At 48.6% G+C, this 24,278-nt stretch overlaps 1 long non-coding RNA gene across 2 annotated transcripts in view; it reads left to right on the forward strand.

Moving 5' to 3' along the window:
* LOC125624977 (uncharacterized) overlaps nucleotides 1-12,083 on the forward strand; it is a 37,671-nt gene extending 25,588 nt beyond the window's left edge. For both annotated transcript variants that reach the window (XR_007353443.2, XR_012665671.1), the window contains one exon: nucleotides 11,323-12,083. This is a non-coding gene — a long non-coding RNA (uncharacterized LOC125624977). The remainder of the gene's footprint in view (nucleotides 1-11,322) is intronic.
* Nucleotides 12,084-24,278: the final 12,195 nt, after the last annotated feature.

A 24,278-nucleotide genomic window follows, 5' to 3' on the forward strand; every position in this document is an offset into this window, starting at 1 on the left:
AGCAGAGTGCCAAAAACGCAGTAACAGTGGAAAAGCAGAAAAGGAAACTGGAGTGTCTCAACTCCTTTCTCCATTAGCAACACACAGTCCTATTTATGGGACAGGAGTCAGTGGATACTGCCCCCTGCCATGTGTCATACAGTATTAACCTTTTGTATCCTTCAGAACAGCTCTGGGGCCTCTCTAATTTACACTGGCTCTGTAGCTCCCACTGCCGCTTGACCCATATCAGGGATCTGGGGTCAGGAAATCAACACCCCCCCCCTTACCAGGAGGCTGCATGGCCTCCCGGGTAGAACACTGGACTGAGCGTCCAGAGATCTGGGTTCAATGCCTAGCTCTGGCGGGCTGGATGATCTTATGTGTCATTTTCCCTCTCCCACCCGTGCCTCAGTGTCCCCATCTATAAAATGGGTATAATGATCCTAATGTCCTTTTGAAAGCACTTTGTACTCTAGTGCTGAAAAGTGTTAGATAAGCGCTAGTTGTTATTAGTATTATTACCAGCACCTTGATGGTAATTAGACACCTGGGGAATGATACTACAGGTGAAATCTTTAGCTGCTGTAAATGGATATTGTCCCATGGACTTCACCGCAATCTGTGGCACTAAGCTGATTTACACCAGATGAGGTTTCCAGAGAGCCTGATTCAGCCCCCACTGACCTCACTAGGGATTGGACTAGGTCCTGCATCACCCCACCCAACCTGAGTTCCTGCTGTCCAGCAGCTCCAACTGGAGAAGCGGAGCAAGAGCCTCAAGCCTGCAAGTGAGAAGAATGGTGGAGGAGGTGAGTAAAGGGGGAGGCAAAGGATTTTGGGCGGAGAGGCAAAACATGAAGGATTTCTGCTGTCTCCTCTGCAACGAGTTTGCCAGAGGGACAAGGAGGGGGACTCTTACAGGTGCCAGAAGAAATTTCCAGACAGCTCTTTCAGCAGCCCCAGCCGTCCCTCTGGCTTCTTGGCAAGGACATGGCTTCAACTTAAAGACAACCCTGAGTCATTGAGGCCGGGACAGGGGGGACAGTCACCTGGCAAAGACCCCTCCATCCATGGCCAGGTAATCAGTTTCCTATTAATCAGGCTTTTTTATTATTATTATTATTGTTATTATTATTAAACATCGTTCTTCTCCCAAATCATCTCACAGCCGCAGCGAGGTCCCCAGTAATAGCTCCATAAATTTCAGCCATAAAAAGTAATGGAGGGAGACAAATGAGATAATTAGGAATAAATCTTGGCGAGGTCTCTATTCATCAACATCCCCCAGAACCGGCCAATATTCCAAATCATTAGCAAATCCTGTAATTAACAAAGAGCCCAGGCTTCCAACGTTAATAAAGCTCTCTCGCCTCTATATTATCAGGTAGCGGCTGACGAATCAGCCCCATTAATATTATGGCCTTTGTTAAAGAGCCTCTCTCTGCTCTTTTTTTTTTTTTAAAGCTAAAAAACCCATGTCAATTTTTCCCCTCTTCTGCTAAATTTTAATTAGATTTTGCATGTGCATCTGTAGAGGGCGAGTAAGGGGACAAAGGGACAACGGTTTTTCCTTTTATGTTCCGGGATGCTGGCGAAAGAAGAATTTTGACAGATGGTTCCCTCCTCCCCCTTTTCTCTTCTGCTTTTATTTAGCAGTATGTACCTCCACTGAGGATGCCCTTTGGATCAGAGATTGGGACTCCTCATGGAACATACCTTAAAAGCCAGATTTTTTTTTTCAAACCCCACATTCGGGGCTGGATTTCCCCGGCTGCTGAGTACAATGGGTGCAGGTTAGGTGCTGAGTGCTTCTGAAAATCTGTCCATAAGAGTTCTATTGGGAGCTGCTGAGTGCTCAGCACTTCTGCAACTCCAGATCCATGCATCTGCAGAAGGAGTGAAGCCCTCAGAACACACACTGCCTGCTTGTCCAGATCCCAGGGAATAGCACAAGCAGAAGATACTTGCTAAAGAGTTTAGAATTTCATAAGCTCCTAAGTCTCTAGCTATGACTCCAGATTCTCCATTGCCTAGTACCTTGGCTCCCATTCTGAACGGTCCAGTTCAGCGGGCACAGCCCAAGGCGTGGGAGGGAGAAAGGTGACTTTATGGCATCTTTGTGCCTCCTAAATTCTGGGCTCAGTTGAAGGTCTGTCCATTCCCCTGGCATAAGTTAGAGCAGCCCTGTGGCCCCTCTAATTTATGCTGGCTGTTGTGGCTCCCAATGCTGCCCAGAATAGTCAAAACACTCTGTCCCATCTCTGTCATACTGAGGCAGCTAGCTGCCTGTGTCCCTTTTCCCTTGGCAATAGTGTTAGATAGGAATTGCCACATCAGAAACAACCATTGGATCATCTAGTCTGACCTATCACAGGCTATTTAACCAGGGCTTTGGAGCTGTGCTCCGGCTCCACTCCAGCTCCAGGCAAAAACCTGCAGCTCCACTGCTCCGGAGCTGCTCCACGCTCCAGCTCCGGGCTCCAGGTCCAAAGCCCTGCATTTAACGTTCAGAGGAAGTTGCCAGAGAACAACTGTGGAATAACCTGCCTGTAAAAAAAGTATCTTTCTAACCTCAAAGCAGTTAGTGCTTGGCTTTTGCCCTGAAGCATGAAGATTTACGCCACTTATACATGTTTGTTTTGTTTTATAATACTCTGAATTACAATTAGACCGTGGAACTCATTGCCTCAGGATGTCGTAGATGCCAATAATTTACCAAGATTCAAAGAGGGATTGGATGTTTATATGAATCGCAAGAGTATCCAGAGTTATCATAGTTACTGTTAATAGAGTTTTGGAAGGGAGAAAAAAACCTCATGCTCCAAGGCTTAAGGCTGTCCGGGATTAGGATGGGGCCTTTGTCAGAGGCAGACTATTCTACACCTGGCTACTTTGGGGTTTCTTGCGCTGTCCACTGAAGCATCTGGCGTTGGCCACTGTTGGAGTCAGGACAATGGATTGATGGCCCTCAGGTCTGATCTGGGAAGGCAATTCCATGTTCTCTATGAATATTCTTATTACCCAGCTCCAATCTAAATTCTGTGAAGCACTTGCCCTTGATAATATCACGGGGCAGAGTCCCACAGGTTGTGTGCATTTTGTGTGTGTTTTAAAGCATCAGTTTTGATCAATTTTCTACATCATGTCTGTCAGTTTCATTGGATGCCCCTTTGTCCTTATATTATGAGGAAAGATAAATGGGAAGGCACAAAACCCCAAGATAGACCACTCTTATTCCAGCTGTCATAGTTGTCATGGTCACCAATAGGATAGAAGTGCTCATGTTTAGGGTCAGATCCTCAGCTGGTAATAAACTGATGGAGCTATGCTGATTTACACCCACTGAGGATGTGGCCTTCCCTTGTCTCCAAGCACGGAGATGGTTTCCACAACAATTTTGTGTCAGATTGTCACCGTACCAAAGTGAAGTTTCAGCCGCTCTCTTCCTGGAGTTTGGTCATTAGCTGCTTGTGAAAGTCAAGTAGAGGATGATGGGATTTCTGCTGCCAGACGCCTCTTAATGTTGCATGCAAGGTGGTAAACATTCTGAAACAGTGATTGGGAAAGGTGAGCGCGAAGTCGCGTAACAATTCATTGGGGGGTTATTTTTTTTGAGAGAGAGAGCATCTTCCACTTGGGGCTTTCTGTCTTCTATTTTGCATGGTTCCCAGGCAAGAGTCAACCAAGATGCACTGCATTGCGCGATCACTAAAACCCATCCTGAAGGAAAGGGAATTGAAAAGTCAAGCTGGCTTGCCTCAGTAGGATAGGTTTGCTGCAGGGGACTGGGAGTCAGGACTCCTGGGTTCCATTTCCAGCTCTGCCCCTCTGTATCGGTGCGACCTCGGGAAAGTCAGTCAACCTCTCTGTGTCCCAGTTGCCCATCTGTAAAGTGGGGGTAACCATGCTTTACACCCCTATCTAGCATGTGCTGACCTCTGTGGATGAAAAATAGTGGGGCACTTGGCTGGGACTCAGGAGATCTGGGTTCAGTTCCTACCTCACCCACAGAGTTCCAATGGGACCCTGGGCAAATTGCCTAGGACAGACTTTTTAGGAGGACTCAGCTCCCACACAGCCACCTAAATAAGCGGCTGAGTTTCCAGGAGAGCTCAGCGTGTTGGATGCAAGGCACTCGACAAACACAGGAATTGCCTGCCCCTGGAATGATGTCACCTCTGGGGTGGAACGTAGAATAGCAGCTGTGTGCCGTGAACAGCTCCTCTGCACAGCGGTTTGGGAGAGTGATGTCAAGGAGAATGCTGTGGAGAATTGACTGAGCCTGAATGTAATCATTCGAACTGGAATCTGGCCAGAAGACCAAAGCAAGAAAATCTCAGCTCTCATGGAAAGTACCCTGGGATCAAACAAGTTCAACAAAACAGCCCATGGGCCAGGATCGAAAGAAGCACCCCAGGGATTGGTCTTCATCTTGCCCGTGCACAAAAGATTTAGGGGCAGAGCAGAGATTTGTCTGGCTCTTTAAGGAAATTAATTGTGACTGGATCCCCTCCCACCATCCCCACCAGGGCTCCTAGAAAACAAATATCTGCTGTGTGAAACAATAGCTGGAGGAACCAGAAAACAGGGAAGAATAAAACCCCCGTGCAGAGTGAAATCTATCGAAGCTGCTCATTAAAGCCGGGGGAGAGGGTTGCATGTTTGGGAGGGAAGATCTGAAGCCATGGCAAGAAGATGCTACTGCTGAATGACAGACATGAACTGGTGTTTAAGGATACGTGCGCAGAGCAGGAAGATGCTGTGGCTACACAGATAGCAAACGGGGGAAAGGCATTAACATGAGTGTGGAACCTCCTCCTGGTCCTACGGAGAATTTCATTTTCATCCAGTATTCTGAATGGGCTAAGAGCCCACTGCTGGACTTCTTTCTGCCTTCTCAAGTCGCAAGTCTGGATTAGACCTAATTCTTTTCCATCGTATACTCCTTGGGACACGGACTTTGGAGTGCAGGTGTGCCCAGCACCTGGCACAATGGGACCCTGATGGGAGCCTCAAGGTGCTACCACTACAGAAAGCCTAACCAACAGTAATAATAGTCCAATGAGAGCAGAAATGCCCCCACAGCGCCTCCTCTGGGAGTTGCACATAACAGAAACTTTCCAGCGAGGTTCACAGATGCTCATTTTCAGTATGGAGCTGTGGCCTGCGGAGACATCTCCCAGCATACGCTGCTCTGCTTCAATCCAAGCAGCCAGCAGAAGATCAATGTTAGGCATTACACACTGGACCTGTAGCTTCCATGGGTGGCATCCCCTCATTAAAGACGGGAGCTGTTGCAGTCTATGACTCAGCTCCTCAACTGGTGTAAATTTGTCATCACTCCATTGGAGTCATTCGAACCCGGCTGTTTCACATGAGTAGAGGAGTTCCATTAATGCAATCTAAGGGCAACCCCTTTGGCTGCTGGTAAGTTGCCAGTGCAACCCCATTGGCTGGACAATCTCTGGACACCCCTGGTATATGTGGACTTTTCAGGAACTTCTGAGTCTCATAGGTTTGCTGGTGCTCAGGCCATTATGATCTGAGATACCAGGAGGAGGGACTGGGATTCAAATTGGGGCCGTGCAGCTCCAAACTCTCAGTGTCCCTTCATCAGGGATCGGAAGTCAGGCATCCCGGGTTCTTGCTCAGGTGACTTGTTCAGCGAGTTGAAGGTAAAACTTCCCTAACTCAACCTGTGCTGGACTGAAACATGCCTGTGACCCATGAACAGCCTGGACAGCCACAAGAGACCTGAGCAGCAGAGACGGGAACCAAGCTGCAAAGTTCAAATGTCCAACACCCCAAAAATCAGCGCCACTCAGATCCAGGATTTTTATAAAAATGGGTGCCATCTGCAAGATCTGGGTCCAGATTTTCGACCTGAGGTTTTGATTTGGGCTCAGCTACGCCAAAGAGGCACAGAACGTCATCAGGTTTGATCAGTGCCTCCCTCTACATGAGGGGACTTATTCCATGGTCAAAAGGCCATAACACATCACTCCCCAGAATCGGAATGGACCTGTAGAATATCCATCTCAGACTCAGCCCTTGTCTCTTCCATGTCTCGCTTGCTCTCCTCCTCCTGACATGGTAGAACTCAGGGAGTCTAAATCCATTGGTTATTCTGTCTCCGACACCTCTTCTAATCACTGTTGTAATGATTCTTTTCCCGGGGAGACGTCTCTGTGCTTCCAGACTAGACATCACTTCAGATCAAATTCCATAAACTCTCCCTACCATGACTGACTGAAGTCCCTGGGCGCTGTGGATGCTCAGCACCTCTGAAGTTCTCACTTGCTCCCACTGGAGTCCTAGTGTCCTGATTTTACACCCCTCCTCCACACACCCTCAAATATATTGACCGAGAAGATGATCACACAGCAGCAGCATTGCTCTGTTGGCCGGGAAATTGTCCCTGCTAATATAGAACCCTTGGAAAAATTTGGATCTCCCTGGTCCTCTAGTCCAGTGCTACTCAAAGTGGTGGTCTGTGGAGTGGTGCCGGTCCACGAGCCATCGGCTGCCAGTCTGCGCGCACAACAGGGGAAAAAGAATTGCCAGTCCCCCACATCCGATAGCTTGAGAAGCACTGCTCTAGTCCATCCCATAGAGGTCAGTGTCGTTTGTTCCCTATAGAATGTTCTACAGGGCTTTGTGCAGCCTGGTTTGAAATGACCCAAGCTATGAGGCTCCCAAAAGAAAAACTGCACACCTTAGTAACTGCGGTTTATTGAGATGCCAAGGATTGTGTATAATGGGTCAGATCCTCCGCTCCCTAGCTACACCCTTTTACACTAGCTGAAGTTCTGGCCCAAAATCCAAGCACAGTTGCATAGAGAGAGATGGGTACAGATTGCCGTGATGCCGTCAGAGCTACAGGCTGAGCACATTGCTGGCAACCAAATATCCCTTTTAAAATGCAAGGGTCAGTCGTTCACATGACAAACTGAGAAAGAGATTGAGTTCATGATCAGCAGCAACCCAGGTCACCTTTTAAAGGCTGGAGGACTGGAGAGATGCTCTGACCCACATGGCAGTATATGAAAGCACAACACAGACTGCAGGAGAGAGATGATTATTTGAGAACATCTGGAAGCCATTTATGAAGTATATTCACTACCGTAGCGATGTGCAGAACTAGTGTAGCAGCTAGACTGGTTTTGTAAGAGGGCCACTGCTTTCACTAGGCACGCCATAGAGTTAAGGATTGGACTTAGGCACCAAAATACCTGAAAGGGCATAGGGCTAAGTCTCTTTTGAAAATGGGTCTTAGATGCTTTTGAAAATGTTGCCATTCGTCTCATTGCATGAGGCCCCACTGTCAAAAAATTAACCACAAATGGAAGTTATATGGACGCATCCCAACCAGCTGAAGGAGATGTCTTGCACTCTTGAAACCACTAGTCTCTCCTTTCCACGGGGAATTTTTAACAGGGAGGGTAATTAACCATTGGAACAATTTACCAAGTGTCGTGGGGGATTCTCCAACACTGGCCATTTTAAAATCAAGACTGGGTGTTTTTCTAAAAGATCTGCTCTAGGAATTATTCTGGGGCAGTTCTCTAGCTTGGGCTGCGCAGGAGCTCAGACTAGATGATCACAAGGGTCCCTTCTGGCCTTGGAATCTATGCATCCACCCCTAGGGTGAAACATTTTTCAATCCCACTCTGTCATGAGAAGAAACAAACAAACAGCAAAATGAATAAATGCGGTGCCTGGCAACTGGAAGCCAGATATTCTCAGACCAAAAACTGCAGTATCAAGATAATGTCAAGCATTGCCTGGGGTGAAGAGCAAAAAATGACACTAAAGGCACTTAAACAGGGAGAAGAGAGGATGCCACAGCACATTGGGACTCACCAGGACCATGCAGAACTCTGGGGTAGAACTCTGGTCTTCCTGCCACACAAGGAAAACACAGCCTCTACTAATAAATAATAATAGTAATTAATAATGACACTGACCTTCTTTGTAAAGCACTTTGAGATCTGCTGTGGCAAAGTGCTAGATAAGAGCTAGATATTAATTGTTACTATTATCACTAGCATTTAAGCCAATGGACAATCTCCATTAACAGCCTGGGGCCTCTGACACACAGTTGAGCAGTTCTTATTCCATCCAGTAGTGGGCAGTGATCCCTCTTTCTCTCTCTCACTCCAAAATAGACACACACACAAAAGCTAGTTCACTGCAGTATCAAAAAGCAGACCCGCAAGTCAAATGAAAACATTATTAAAAGAACCTCCCAACCAAGCTGGCTCCAGGTATAAATATCACAGTAGGCCAAATTCTGCCCTTAGTTATACCCATACAAGCCCATTTAAGTCAGTGTGGTTGCACGGGTGTAATTGAGGGCAGGAGTTGGCTTGCTGCCTTGAATAAGCAAGATACAGCTCCAGCTAATGACTGCACCTATCCAAACCTCAAAGACAGCTGAATACACACTCCTCAGGCTCCTTCCACTCTGCATTTACTCTCCAGTTCACTTTGAGGGGCTCTTTATAAAGCAGGGTGGAGTCAGCAGTGCGGTTCAGTGAGGCACTTGAAATCTCTCTCGCTCAAACAGTCCCACTGTCAGTGAGTGTTTTGAGATACACTGCAATCAGCGTGAAGCAATTCACAATTATCTATTCACAGGGGGAGGAAAACATTCTCCCCATAATGCTCAAGGGCACACACACAAAAAAGTTAACAGTGCATACAGAGCTTGCGCTCCAGGGGCTAAAATGGGGGGAGGGCCCAGAAAATTCTCCCCGCACATGGGCATTCTCAGCAGCCTCTTACATCACCTCCTCTTCCTGAAACTGATGCAGGGGATATGCGGGGAAGGGGGACGTTGCAGGGCAGTGGCCAAAGTACACTGTACACCAGCCATCTCTGAGCTGGATTGTTAGGAACTGGTGGAGTTTAGAGCGACCCCCAGGTTCCTCTAAACTCCACCAGGCCCATTTCTGGGACTGAACTGGCCAGAGAATCAGGCAGCTGTAACTGGTGCTCTGATGCCTTCCACCCCCTTGCTGCTCTGCGGGGACCCAAGAGCAGTAGAGAATCCGACTCTTCCTCCAAAAACAACTTACTTCAGCTGCTCGGTGGTGAACGATTAAACAAAGAGGCAGCAACTTCTACTAAAGCAGCGGATGGGAAGCGAGGAAACCAGGATGCTCTTCCACTGACTCTCTCTCTGACATTGGGCAGGTCTTCAAGGGCTGATTTTCAGAGGTCAAAGAGAGCTCAGGACTTCTAAAAACCAAACTCTTGATCTCTCTGTGCCCCAGTTGCTGCATCTATAAAACAGGGCTATTAATACTTCCTTCCTTACCTTTGTAAACTTCTTCATACCAATAAACAGCTGCGTTTCAACCAGAGGGGTTGCAGCTGAGTGGTGGGTAAAGCAAATCCCGTTGTATGGCTCCGTTTTACGCTACCTCACACCACTGTAAAATTGACATCAGCCGAACTGCTCCAGGGTAACTAGGCTCTGACCCCAGCCCAATGGGGTGGCCATGACGCACAGGACCGGGTCTGTTATAAAACTACATATTAAATTTTTCTGCAGCACTGAAACTCACCCATCACCGGAGGCAAGGCCTGCCTGGGATTTGAAGCTAATCAGACCATGTGTTTGCACTAGGATCATGTGTGCATCCGGGTAGTGTTTAAAATCAGGGCGGGGGGACTTGTAAATAATACAGCTTCTCCGAAAAAAATGCTGATGACAAATGTTACCTGAAGAGATAAGAGCAATCAGTTATTTAGGGGGAAAAAAACAAAACAAAAAAACCAGCTTCTGTAAGGAGAATGTGTTAGGTCAGCTAGAAGCAAACTATTACTCTCCTGTATCAGTGCCTGGTTCCCCCCCTCCGCTGCCATTGTGCCTTTAAGAGAAAACAGATTTTTCAAAAGCGCACCACTCCCAGTCAGATTTTCAAAGTGCTCAGCACCCAATGCACGGCCAGTGTTCTGGGCTCCTCTGAAAATCCGGCCTCATTTAGGCTGAATGGGAGCAGAGTTCTTTTGGGAAGATCTGCCCCGACTGTGGGTGTGGAACATTTGAAAATCTGGCCCGGGAACACTTCCCAATGAAAGGCATGTAACCTTTTAGACCTTGTATATTTTTTTTTATTGACTTTAACTTAAGAGGACGTCTGGCTCAGTGGTTAGGGTGCTAGCTTGGGACTAGGAAGACTGGGGTCCAGTTCCCTGCTTGGCCAGAGATTCCCTGTGTGACCTTGAGCAAGTCACTCCACCTCTCTGTACCTCAGTTTCCCCATCTGTAAAACAGAGATAATAGCCCTGCCCTACCTCATGGGGGGAGGGTTGGAAGGATAAATACAGTGAGGTGCTCAGTGCTATGGTGATGGGGCTCAGTTCAGCATGATAGATAGCTGTCATGTCTTCTGCAACTGTGGTTATAAATGGGTGTGACAATGTGTATGAGGCAACGTGAGTTAGGGAGCAAGCAGCTGGGGATGGTGGGCTGTGTGTGTGACAGCAGGGTGCTGGGTGTCCATGCGTGAGGACTCAGGATAGCACGCGTGAGCGTGGCAATGTACAAGACCAAGTGAGAGAAAGCGTGCGGGACTGCATGCCTGTGTGGGAGAACATTCGAAAACATGCAGCACTGCCGGTGAGACCAGGTAGGAGTGCGAATGCCAGGGATGATGAGCAGGCAGGAAGCACGGTGTGGTAGAAGAGGCAACCCCAGGCTCAATTCCCAGTTCTGCCATTGACCTGCTGTGTGACCTTGTGTCAATCTGGTTCCCCTCCCACCTCTGGTCTGTCTTGTCTAGACTGTAAGCTTGTCAAGGTTGAAGCCATCGCTTCCTCTGTGTGTGTGTGTGTGTGTGTACACACAGTGCCTAGCACAGTGGGGCCCTGATCTCAGTGGGGTCTCTCTGTTTTTCTCTAATAGAAACAATAACCCTGTGACGGTCACGTTCATGTGACGCTGCACACGTGGAAATGTGTGCGGGCGTGAGAATCCACATGAGGCTGGGCGCATATGTGCGAGAATGCATGTGGGGCTGTACACAGATGGGCACGTGTGCACGCTGAAAATGGATGTGTGCGAAACGTGTGCCAGCTTTCCCTGTCCCTCTTGCTTTAAAACAGAGTCTTTGCCATATTTTCACTCGATAACCCAAAGAGGCTTAAGCCCATTCAGTGCATTTCAATGTGGGTTAAAAATATGTGCCTAATTCTCCTCCAGAAATATTCCTGTTAATGGCTTTCAAATGGGGGGTGTACACGCCTTGGCTGCTGGCTCTGTCTTGATCATACAGCAAACTCCCCAGCTCTGAGAGATTTAAACTAACACCAGCCCCTCTCCGATTTCAGCTGCGTTTTTAAAGAAAACAACTCCCCTCGCCTACAGCAGGAAATCACTGTTTGGATTTATGAGGCACCTTTTCCTGACCATCCTCTCTGGAAAAGCCTTTGCTAGATCGACATGGCTGCTCCCTTCCTGACTCCTGCTGGGAGAATCTGGACAACGGGAGCTTGGAGAATAAGGTGTAGGCCAGTGGTTCTCAACCAGGGGCACGCGTACAGCTGAGGCTACTCAGAGCTCTTCCAGGGGGGACATCAACTCATCCAGAGATTTGCCTAGTTTTACAACAGGCTGCAGAAAAAGCCCTGGCAAAGTCGGTACAAACTAACATTTCAGACAATGACTTATTTATCCTGCTCTGTATACTATACACTGCAATGTAAGTACAATATTTATATTCCAGTCGATTTATTTTATAATTTATATGGTAAGAATGAGAACATCAGCAATTTCTCAGCAATATTGTGCTGTGACCCTTTTTGTATTTTTATGGCTGGTTTTGTAAGCAAGTAGTTTTGAAGTGAGGTGAAACTTGGGAGTACGCAAGACCAAGCAGACTCCTGAAAGTCATCTGGAAAGGTTGAGAGCCACTAGTCTAGTCTACTCTACTCTAGAAAAAAGGTTTGCCAATGTTGCTACTCTAGTATCAGCAAAGTAGGGTAAGCCATCTCCTACGGCAGATGCAGGGTCTACCGTCAAAAACGTGTTTTTGCTGGTATTGCTTGTATCAGTTTGCTGAACGAAAGAAGCACTGAAATTTGCTGGTATAACTGGGCGTTTGTTACTGTTTTTGCCAGTATAAAAATTTCATTACAAAAAAACGTTACACTCTTACATCACATTGCTACACTGGCAAAAGTTTTTAGAGTAGACCTGGCCTCAGCACCATTACTTGTTCTGTGTTTGTACAGCACCTAACACAATGGCGTCCTGGTCCATGACTGGGCTCATAGGTGTTCCTGCAATACACATAATGAATAATAATAATATTCCACTCCCTACAGCTATTCTTGCTGGGGTAGGCAAGACATGGGGAGCTGTGAGCCTGCTTCCAGACAACTCACCATTGTCATCCCCTCCCGCATGCATGGGATAGGCTGGGTTGCAGGAATAGCTTGTGAGTTTCACCCAGAATAGTCCACTTAAGCCATTCCCTACAGTGACTCCTGCTGGCAGATGGTGGAACAGGCCTAGACCACACACACAGCCACTACACAAAACCTAGGCCAAGCGTCAACTCATTTGGTAGCAATTGCTTCTCCCAATTGTTTTACTAACCTCTCCAATGCTGGAAAAAATTCATCTGAACTCCTGCTCCAAGGGCAACCAAAAGCACAGATCTCATTCCAACGACAACCTCTTTTTAGTGAGAGACAATACACAGGACAAAATCTCGGGAGTGAGATGTCAGTGATACACCTGTATACATGAACTGCGTTTGCACTGGTGTAGCTGAGATCAGGATCAGGCCCTGGATCTTTTGAGAAGGGCACCTAAGCATCCAATCCAGATCAGAAAGCCGAGCCAGAAGGGACGACACCAGCACTGTGTTGATCTATTGTCTCATCAGGCCTGGCATGTCTGTATGAAAGCAGGGCCTGCATGTTCACTCGTAGCCCTACAGTTGGCCTTCAGTCAAGGCTTAGTTACTGGGGTTGGGAAGAAGAATGGTGTTAAATGAAGTCAACATCCAGGGGATGGTTACAGCTCTCTCGGAGGTGTGAGCAGACCTCACCTGGCTTTTCAGGGATGAGTACCTACAAAGTGGGGAACCCCTGCAAGTACGACACTCTACCGAGGCCAACTTACATATCAGCAAACTGCAACTGAGCAAGGCTGAAGAAGAAAGACTTGCCCAGATCCCACTAAGCTGGTAGGCACCTCCTTAGAGCAATCCATGCCACAGATGATCTCCTCAGCTGGTGTGGCTCGATCAACTTCAATGGAACTACGCTGAGTTCCACCAGTTGTGGATCTGGGCCTAGTTTTTTCAAAGCAGTTAGATTGCCATCTCCGTCTGTCTTTTGCCATTATTGAATGGAGTCTTTTTTTGGTTGGTTTGTTACATTTCAGAACCATGATCAAATGATTTGGAGATGAAAGGTGGAACAAGGTTTCTATAATTCTCATTGATTAAGGACACTTTGGAGAGGAATCTGGAGCTGTATAAACCAGCAATGGACAGACTGGGATGGGGGGGGGACACAAGCTTAGGTCAGAAGGGGATCTATAGAGAACAGAAGGAGATTTAAGGGGCTAGCCTATGTCTACTGTAGTGAATGGGAAATTCTCTTCCTTGGCATCACTGGATCAATCACCAGAGAGCAATGTACAAGGAGAATGGGCTTGCTGGTGGTGGAAGACTAACTGAGGACTCAAGGTAGTACTGCTCTTCTTTGTCTGCCCTGATTTCTCCGGGCTCTTCCAAGACTCAAGCAAACATCTGTGGGGATTGTGCTGCTCTCTGGCAATGCTGGAGCAAATGTGAGCTCTCCTGTGTGACACAGCACCTTGGAACCCAGTGCTCAACACTTCTGGGCTGGTAGATCTTGATCAGATCCCAGTCAGAAGCTCAGATCTGTGAGGAGCATCGTATAAAAAACTGCACAGAATAGAATATTCTGAGCTGCCTTCCACGTGGTCTTTGGTCCCTTTACTCACCATACGCAGTGGAGGGTAAACTCAAACCGTGATGTATTTTTCTTCTCCAACTTGGTAGCAATGCAGAACCTGGAGATATATGGTCTATGCTCAGGCCCCAGCATACACAGGCTGGCTGAAGAAGTCAGGTGGATTGTAGTTTGGCACAGAAATCAGCTGGAGTTTGCCAGTTCTACACGCTTCAAATGTAGTAGAGTTCAGACAGCTTCTGACCCCACGAGATAATTTTCTCAGTATTCTTTAGAGGCCAACACAATGCCAAGCTGACTGAGACCCCACCCCCACACGAAACAATGGCGAGCCAAAGGGCTGCTGCATATGGAGCGTGATCAAGAGTCTAAGCAGTCTCGGGAGGATTGTTACATAAAACAACGAGCATCATAAGGCAGCTTAATTCAGCTATATCAGCAGGTGAGAGGCCGTTCCAGCTCGGACCAGTTTTCAAATAACTCCCCCAGCAGGATATTAAGTGGCAGCATACTCTGCCAATCAAACACGAAAGAGAAGCATGACGTCATAAGAACCAGCCGCCATCGGCCAATGAGCGATCCTGAAGGCAGGACGCTCACCTAGCAATGACCGAGAGAGGATGAACGTTTTCAAGGGTGTTGCATACGCTGCAAGGCTCTCCCCACTACTCACACACAGCGGCCTCTAGGCACACTGGTAACTGAATGCTTTAGCCCCCTTGTGGCAGGGAGCTTCACTCACTGCTTGGCTGGCGCCTCCTCCTGGTCGCTCCAGGGATTAGCTCGTGAGGTCAACGCCTCTTCCCGCCGTCGCACGCCGTCACTCCGTCTCTCTCTGGTCTGCAGCCCTACTCTCACTCTAGGAACCGCAGCGTCCTTTCCGTAACTCGGCCCTCTGGCCAGATTGCTCAGCGTCCCCCCTTCAGGGGCACAGTCCTTCCAAATGTGTGGCATTCCCACAGAGACCCAGGAAGTCTTCCAGTTTACTGCCCCGCTGGTGCCGCTTCCCCAGTGGTGGGTCGGGGAACCCAGGCCTGCCCTCTCCTCCAGGTTCCAGCCCAGGGACCTTACAACACGCAGCCAAGGTCTGTTCAGTCCCCAACCTTGCTGCTTATTCCCTGGACTACTTCCTACCCCAGCACTCCTGGGGTTTGCCAGCCTCTCTATTCCCTTCTCCCAGGGAGTGACCATGGGCTACAGCCCCCAAACACACCTCCCTTCTCCCAGGGAGTGACTGCGGAGACTCCCTAGAGCCCCCTGCCTGCTCTCAGCTCCCTGGCTTTATAGAAGTCCCATCTGTTCCCGCACAGGTGAACTTCCCCTAATTAGGGCTTTCTTCTCCGCCTTCAGCCTAATAGGTTAATTGGCTCCTCTGGCCTCCATTAACCCTTTCAGGGCACATGTGTAGGGGGGACACATCCCGCTAATGATCGGAGGTCAGATTTTTAACCGGCAGTGCTCTTTGTTCAGCATGGTGCTGTGTGGCGTAAGGCAGAGTGCTCCCTAGAGGTACCAAATCGACAGGCCTAAAGGGAACCAATGCACATCTGTGGTCCAGTAAATGTCACACAGAAGATGCTGCAGAAGAAGGTGGCATTTCTACCCTCACTCCCAGTGGTAGCCCTGCTTTAGAGTGTGATCCACTCTATTCTCTTTGCAGGTTTTTTTTTTTTTTTTTCCAAATCTGATGAAGCCAGCTATTGTCTGCAGCGAGGGACCTCAGAGAGTGAGAAGGTGAAGCTGCCGAGACCACAGTCATCAAGCTGTTTGTTTTCTGGGGGGAAAAAGACCCAGCGAACCGGCTGACAGACCTGAAATGTTAATTTCTTCCAGCTGTTGTCAGTCTGGCAGGCTCTCAAAGGAAGTTTAATAGACTACAGGCTTCTCTGCTTGCCCCCATCCTTCCACTGGCTCTGCTTAGCAGAGGCAGCCTCCCAGAACCTAGATGATTAAACAAACGTCCTTGCCTTCCAATGATTTGTTTTCTCTTTGGCTTGAAAGATTTTTGTGCAATGTGTTTGTTTATTTCCCCATCCCCCAGCCCTTTAAAATCCCCATTAATTAAAGGGGAGGAGGCCAATTAGGCAGGGTCAGGACTGCAAATAAGGAGCAAGTGGGACCCAACTAAGGGCAGCACGTGTTAGCGAGAAGAAAGGCAATGGGTTCGTGAACCATCTCTGAGACTGAGCCACTTCGGTGTGTGGCCAGACAGGAAACAGGATCAAAAAGGTCTTTGTAGTTGAAAAAGAAAAATCCTTTGACTTGCATTTGAGTGGTTTTGATTCAAGACGCAAGTAGGGCACGCTGTTGAAAGCAAGGAACTTCTAGGCTTGATCAGACATGGGACCTCTCTAGTCCCGTATCCTATCTCTGACCAGCGTCTGTGTCCAAGGAAGTGATAGGATAACATAGCCTAGTGGGGTAAAAACAACAAGGGGTCCTTGTGGCACCTTAGAGACTGACAAATTTATTTGGGCATAAGCTTTCGTGGGTTAAAACCCACTTCATCAGATGCATGGAGTGGAAATACAGTAGGCAGGTATAAATATACAGCACATGAAAAGATGGGGTAGTTTCTTTCCAGCCAGTTAGAGGTTGGCTGATGCCCTGGAGGAGATGGACTTGTTATTAGAGCAGGTCAAAAAATCTTCATCTAAAACAGTTTGTTATTGGAAAGTTTCCTTCTGACTAAAGTGAATTTTTTGTGAAATTGTATTGATTGTTTAAGGAGAAAAAATGAAAAAAACCCTGAGTTTAAAAATGTCAAAATGGGACATATGGACATGTCCAGAATGAAGAGTTTTGATTTTTTTAAATTTTGGACTGACTTTTCATTTCAAAACTTATTTTATATAGAGAAATAAACATTAAAAGGGGTTGAAATCAAAATGAACCATTCCACATTTATCAAAATGGAAACATTTTGGTGGACCCAACATAAATCTTTTCATGCTTTGCCAAAAATGTCAAAATGTTGGGTTTTCATCCTGATTTGAGATTAAAAAATAAAATGGAAATCTCATTTTCCCCCCACAGGATGCAAAATTCATTTTCTGACCCGCTCTATTTATTACACCCCTTCCAAAACTCCTGGTTATTTTTGAATCTTTTCTATTATAACACAGTGAGACAAGGTGGTTGAGGGAATATCTTTTATTGGACCAACTTCTGTGGGAGAGAGAAACAAGCTTTCAAGTTTCACAGAGTTCTTCTGGTCTGGGAAAGGAAAGCTTCTCTCTCTCTCACCAACAGAAGTTGGTCCAATAAAAGATATTCCCTCACCCACCTTGTCTCTCAAATAGCCTGGATATTTTGGTAGGGTACAATTTTCAAAAGCGTCAAAGTGACTTAGAACCCATAGGCCCGTTGTCAAAAGTAACGTAGGCTTCTAAGTCACTCAAGACATTTTTGACACGTGACTTATGCGCTCAGGAGTCCAAGTCAAGTCAATGGGATTTAGAATCTTAAGTGCCCAAGTCATCTTTAAAAATGGGACATAATCTCAGCACTTCTGGAAATGTTACCTCTCATCTAGCTGAATGTCTAAGGCCACATGCGGTGCTGCTAAACACACATCTAGGCGGGGGGCAGCTTCATGTTGTTCTGAGCCCCTCACAGCAAGCTAAAGAGCAGCGTCAAGAAAGCAAGATGAGTCCAAAGCGAACGTTGCTCATGCTGGGTTTTAATACTAGCCGGTGCAAAGGATGCCATGGTGTGCCGACTGCGTGGAACAGTACTACACTGCTTGAAGAAGGGTGGACAGGACATACTGTCCTTCCTCTCTGAGTTCTTTGGTGTTAGTAATAGGAATAAGGGGACCGATTCCCAATTATTCCAGTCCTGTGCTTGAGGGGGCGGCAGGAGTGGCGAGATCTGGGGTGGATGTAGGGGAAAAGGCCTCTTTGTACTCGCTGTATTCTGTAATCTTAGTTACAGCAGCCCTGAGGCTGCTCTTAACTCACACTCTGCATCCCAAGGCCCCTGGGAAGCAGAGACTCACCATAGTGTAGTATGTTACAGCCATGCCCCCTTGCCGGGGGTTGGAAGCAGGGCTGCTGGAGAGCCCTTAGTCCATCTCTCCACCTGCCAAGGAGGCTCCTGTCACAATGGGGATTTGCAAGGGGTCATATTCATCCCTGACCATTAGGAAAGATCAGGCCTAGAGCTAATTTTCATGGCTGGCCTCTCTCTCTCTCTCTCTCTCTAAGATGGGGCCATAGATCCCCCAACCCCTGGACTCTGTCACTGTTCAGAACTGGCCAAACTGTGGGGTTCAATCCCCACCCAGTATGGTTATTTTGCAGAGCAAGGGTGTCTCCTACATGTCCCAGAACACTTTACAAAGCAGGCACGTCTATGTTGCTATTAAGAGGCATGATCGCAAAGGTGAATTAGCTTTGCCCTATAACAATAGCAGCAAAGCCCGGTCGCCATGGGCTAGCCCCTGTGTACGTACCCCACATCCTGTGTGGGCAGGGTTAGCCCATGCCATCCCCCTCCCCCCGTGCAGCTTCACTGCTGTAGTCATTTGAGCTAGCTTAGATCGAGCAAGATAAGAGCTGTGTGCAATCACACCTCCTGATGGCAGTGTAGCCATAAGTGTTCAGTAATAACCTGCCGGGGAGGAGGAAGAAGAGATGGAGAGCGAGGCGGAGAGCTGATGAGGCCGAATGACGCACAGAGACTGTTACAGGCGGTAGGGACTGCAGAGGGGAAGGCTCTTGCTCACGAACAGCAATGGCAGGACAGCGTAATAATATCGTCCAGGCCACACAAATGAGGTCCCCGCCACTCCCTTCCAGACATCCGATGCCCTTGGCCCTAACCTCCATCTGGCCTGACCACCTCTCCGTTTGGGTCTTCTTCCCAACTCAGCCATTCCTACAGCGGAGGACATTGCGAAAAGCAACATCCAGGCAAAGTGAGATCCAGGCAGGTCGAGTGAATGGTGCCTTAATGCCTTCCTACGAGCTTGGGAGTGCAGTTCCCTTGCGGTCGATCAGCAATTAGACAACGAACTTTCATTATTCATATGCCCTGTGTCTCGCTCCTAACAAATCACCAGCAGCGAGCCTGGCACAAATTAAATATAATCAGTCAAAGAGGGTCCCTCCAGCTGAGACAGCCAGGCTAAGGAAGTCTTTGGGAGCCCACCGTCTCTTTTGCTTTCCATACATTAATAGGCCTGGCTCGAGTTCCGGAAGATACAGATCCAGGCCAGCCCAGTCCACAGGGAGCAGAACACCCCGCCTGAGCCAGTGAACCCTTGGCTCGGGATGCCTGATGGCCCAGGCTGGCCCATCTCACTGCGACCTGGAGAGAACCGCTGCTATCTGCAAGGCACCTCACAAAGGCGATTTCATCCAGGTTCTCTCTACAGCCGGACACTGATCCTATGTCTACTGCCCGCCCTGGGAGTCTTTCCACTGACCGCAGCCAGTTTCAGAATGGGCCTTGAGTTTGGGAATTGAACGCATGCTGGTTTTAAATGAGAGCTGGGCCCCACTGGAGAGTGACTAATTCATCCTTGCGTCTCCCTGCCGTGGGGTAGGGAAGTAGTAATTGTCCCCAGGTTATAGATTAGCCGTCCCTGTGCATAAGACCTTGGTGCTTACGTATCAACGTGCAACATGAGAGCAAAACAGACGCACGGAATGAGTGGTGGGATGGGGTAACGATGCAAACAGGGGCTAGCAGAAAAGCAGGAGACCCAGCCACCCCACTTGCTGTACCAACGCCAACCTTAACTCTGCCCCAGATCTGGCAGGGCATTTAGCCTCCATGTGCATACACTCCCAGCCGGGAGCAATTCTCAGCCGATAGCCTACATGCCCTTGGGAAATGGTCCAAGAAGTGTCACAGCTCACTGCTCCCAGTGTCAGAGGCTGGGTGTGTGCTCTGGCCAGCTGGAGCCTATGGCGAACAGGAGAATAACAAACCCCTTGCATTGCCATTGCGGCCCATGCAGGCAGCCCTGGCAGTCTGTGACCTACCAGACCTGCAGCCACAGAGCTAGCTTTGGCATCCGGACAGCTCCTTGACTTGGAGAGGCTTCCGAGGGAACTGTAAAAACCAAGTGTCGGCAGGAGATTAATTAATTGAAACCGAACACATCTGTTGTTAATTAATTCCCAAGCAGCAGGGTTAACTCCTTCCTCTCCTGCTCCAGCTAGTCTCAAAGCCTTGTGCCCTTTTCCAAGCACAAAGGGGAGATTTCTGCCCCCACAGTGTTTTAGGGAAAAGCAAAACGCGGGGTGGGGGTGGGGGCAGCTGGGCTGAAAGTAGGGAGCTGACCGGGGAGTCATGGGGGTGGAGGACACTCGTCTCTTCCCGCCCCAAAGCTAGTTTGGAACATAGGAGGGACACATGGGGGATGTGAGCGAGTCTTGCGGTGAGAGTGGAGCCTGATCTGCACATGGGAGATGGTTCAGAACATCTGGAACGGTCCTGGTGGGACCTCGAAAGTGGTCTGAGCCGAGCGTCAATCACCGCATGGGAAGTCTAGCTCCGCTGTCCAACCATCCCATCCTCCCCTGCTCACCCTTTGGTGAGGCCCTCCTGCTTCCCCACTGGCGAGCAGAATGCACCTGGCATTTCCTTGCCCTTGCTTTGCTCCCCCGCTCATATGCTGATGTTAGCCTCTACTCAATAGCCAGCTTGGAGCTCTTGCTCCTGGCAAGCCTCCTGGCTGCTGCTCAACCCACCTGGCTACAATTTACTTCTCAAACCCCAAGAGAGTCTTTCCACTCTCCAGCCCCTTATTTGCTGGAGGAAGATCATTTTCATTCCGTGCCCTCTGCAAACAGACCCTCTGACCCCGTCCAGCGCCCCTAGAAGGTGGCCAGAACTTCCAGAGAGCTTCTGCTCCCATCCAAGTGCTTAAAGAAGTGTCCAGATCTGCAGTGGAGCCCAGCACACAGAGAGGAACTCTTCTGAAAAACTAGCCCCCATTTTGGGTGCTGAGCCCTTGCAAATCTGGCCCCACAGCTCCCAGCCTTCCGCCACAACCAGCGGGTTGCAGGAGAGAGAACTCGAGGGCCAAGGCTTCGGCTGAGGGCTCCTTCCTGCAGAACCATTTGGAAGACACACAGGTTTGGTGTCGAAGTCAACATTTCTCACCTTCTGCTTCCTCGGCTGGAAAGCCAGCTCCCAGGGGGCTCCAGGACAGGCGGCGCTTGGGAAAGAGTAAATCCCATATGAATCCCAGGAGCGCTTATCCCCACGTCCGCTCTGTTCAGGCCCTGTGGCTTCCCTCCTGGATTCTATTCCACGGGCCAGTGCAGGGTTCCTCAGCTTCCAAAGGAGAAATCACAGGGTTGAAGCTAAGACTGGCAGGGAGGAACAGAGGTGTGTGATGAGTGTCAGCTGCAGCCCCCTGGAGATAACAGGCTACAGCTTTGCTGTGCAGGAAAGGAGCCCGCCAGATCTGCAATTGCAGCAGACCCCATTTTTAAGCCTTGCCTTCCCAGAAGGACCTGGGAAGCTGTGGTGAGCGACCGGCCCATAGTTCCTCTCAAAATCCTGTTAGATTTCGGGGATAGTCCATCAGGGCTGAAGCAGGCAAGCGAGGTGAGAGTTACACCAGAACCCAGCTGGTGACCTGATGCCAGAAACAAGAATGAGGCCCCTGTAACTTTCTGTTTAATATTCATGAGCCAAATTTCCTCTGTGAGCTCTGGAGACTCAAGCCCCATCCCAAGCAGGAATTCACTTCCTGCTGGCTTATTAGGGAAAGGCATGGGGATAGGCTTGCTGAAAGACCAGGAAGGATAACCAGCTTAATTAGTGGGAGGGGCAATTCTGTATCCAAACTTGCTCTGAGAAAGGATGAGAAATTAGGGAGATGGTGAAAAGAGAAAGGAAACGAGGGATTGGGAATAGAGTCTGGTAGTTAGAGCAGGGGAAACTGGGAGACTGGATTTCTGACTCCACCACTGTTTCACTGGGTGACTTCGGCCAAGTTACTTGGTGTGACTTTGGCCCACTGCTCTGTGCCTCAGTTTCCCCATCTGTAAAACAGTCGCATTACCCTGTTTCATTGAGAGATTTGACATTTTTTCATGAAAAGTGCTATGTGGGTGCAACTTGTTACTCAAAAGGAGGAGGAGGAGGAGGAAAAAGGGAAACAGCTGAAAATGAGCCCAGAAAGGAGCAAGAAAACCCAAGACGGGAGCTAGAAAGAGAAGAGCAGAGAGAGTATAACACAGATCAAGCGGGAGAGAGTTGGGATAAGAGGGAGAAATCACACTGAGCTTGCAATGGCACACAAGCTGGGGAGAGGCATGTCCTCTCAGGTTTTATACCCTGGCTCTCTAAAAAGAAAACCTCCTGACTCAGAAATGCTGCCCTGTGGTGTTAATTCAGCATTGTTCTGTGCTTTGTGTCATCATTTAAACCTATAGGTTTTAAATGCCACCAAAGGAGAGCAGCAGCATTTAACACCCACTTTGCACACGTGTAAATGATGACACCGGTTGCACTGCAGTACTGAACCTGTATGTATTCACAATCAGATCTGCTGACTGCTCTTTACTCCTGTGAACTCCGCAGAGCCGGCTCGGCTTTGGGTGGGTGTGAGCCGGAGTCTAGCATGGTTCGTGCACTGTCAGCAGTTCTGATTGCTGGATTGGAGCGAGAAGGAAAGAGGCCAGCCTGCCTCTGTGCAGGGCTGGCTGGTAGGAAACAAACATCATTTTTCTTTGTAAGCCAAGTAGATTTGATCTGGAGTCACAGAGACACAGTAAATTTGGAGCCTTCTGATTAGAGCCGGGAGAAAATCTTTCACACGAAACTTTTTTCAGCAAAAAAGGCAGCTATCACAACACTGCAACGTGTCACAAATTCGTGTCAGTTTCATGGAATTATTTGTTTGGACACCAAAACAAAACAACAAAACAACAATCAGGAAAAAAACCCATCAAAACGTTCAACGTTTTCAGAATGAAACACTTGGGTTATTTTGGTTCTGAAAAAACTTTTTGTTTCAAAACATCCTTTAAGGTTATTAAAGAAACACCCAAGAACGTTAAAACGATGGGCAAAATCGATAGGAAACCTTTTGTCAAACCGAAACACCGCCTTAGCCCTGAAATGATTTTTTTCTTCCACTTTTCCAAATTGCCAATGAACCAAAAAATGCGTTGTTTGCCCAGCTGTGCTCCTGAGAGCATTTTTACAGTGTCACTTTTCAGCATTTAGCCTCACTTTCAGTTAGGCCCAGCTCCAGTGAGCAGTGATTTTTATTTGCATTTTCTAGTGCAGCCGTCAGTATGTAAAAAGAAAAGGAGGACTTGTGGCACCTTAGAGACTAACCAATTTATTTGAGCATAAGCTTTCATGAGCTACAGCTCACTTCATCGGATGCCTCTGTATGTAGGCGTTAATATCACATACATTTAGAAATACATCATTCCCCACCATGCAGAGAACCCAAACTCCCCTTCCTTACTCACGAATTTTAAGCCACTTATTTAAGGGGCAGATAAATCAAGGCGGCCGTGTATGTGTTTGCCAGAAGATCCCATTTGCTCATGAACACAGGAACATCAGAGGTATTTAGGGGGACAAGATTTCAAGGGCTCATCACCCATAACTGGTGATGTACTTGGCAGAGAGCGCAGCACCCAGTGTGTTGAGCTCTTCTGAAAATCTGGCCTCTTTCTCGTTGACATGCGTGTCAGGGTGTGTGGCTGGCGTGCATACTGTTTTTACAAAATTAGGCTCAGGGTTTTTAATCCTGCACACAAGAAGAGGCAGTCTTGACGCAAGGGCGGTCAGGCTAAGCTCCCATCTGAGACCGGACAACTACACCACCTCGGGGCTGGCCAGCACGTAAATGCCTCTCTCCGCTTATGGCGGCGGCAAGCGATGCAGATGTGCAGAGCTCGGGAGAGGCACAGGAGGGTGGGGATGAGTGAGGGGGGGTGCGGGGGGAGAGCGTGGTATGTGCTCATTCCCACTCTCCTCTCGTCCGTCCGTCAGACAAAAGCATGCACTGTGCTTCTGACAGCAGACCCCGGTTCAGCTGGAGAAATCTGTTCCCCATTAGCGTCTCTGGCAGAGTTCGTTACCACAGCTGGCACGCCGGCCGGCCGAGGGGAGAGCGCGGGAGCTGCCAGCAGTCACTAATTAGCACCACAAGTGAGGCCGGGGATTGGGGGGCTGGGGAAAGGCCTTGTCCCGGCCCCCCTTGCCAAGGATGCAGTTTCAGAGCTTAGGGCCTGATCCAGGACCCAGTGGACAGGCTCCTATTTACGTCAATGGACTTTGGAGGAGGCCCTCCAGGAGTAGGGTGACCAGAAAGCAACTGTGAAAAGATGGGACTGAGGGTGGGG

Source organism: Caretta caretta, chromosome 21 (genome assembly GCF_965140235.1).
Source record: "Caretta caretta isolate rCarCar2 chromosome 21, rCarCar1.hap1, whole genome shotgun sequence".
NCBI classification, from domain to species: Eukaryota; Metazoa; Chordata; order Testudines; family Cheloniidae; genus Caretta; species Caretta caretta.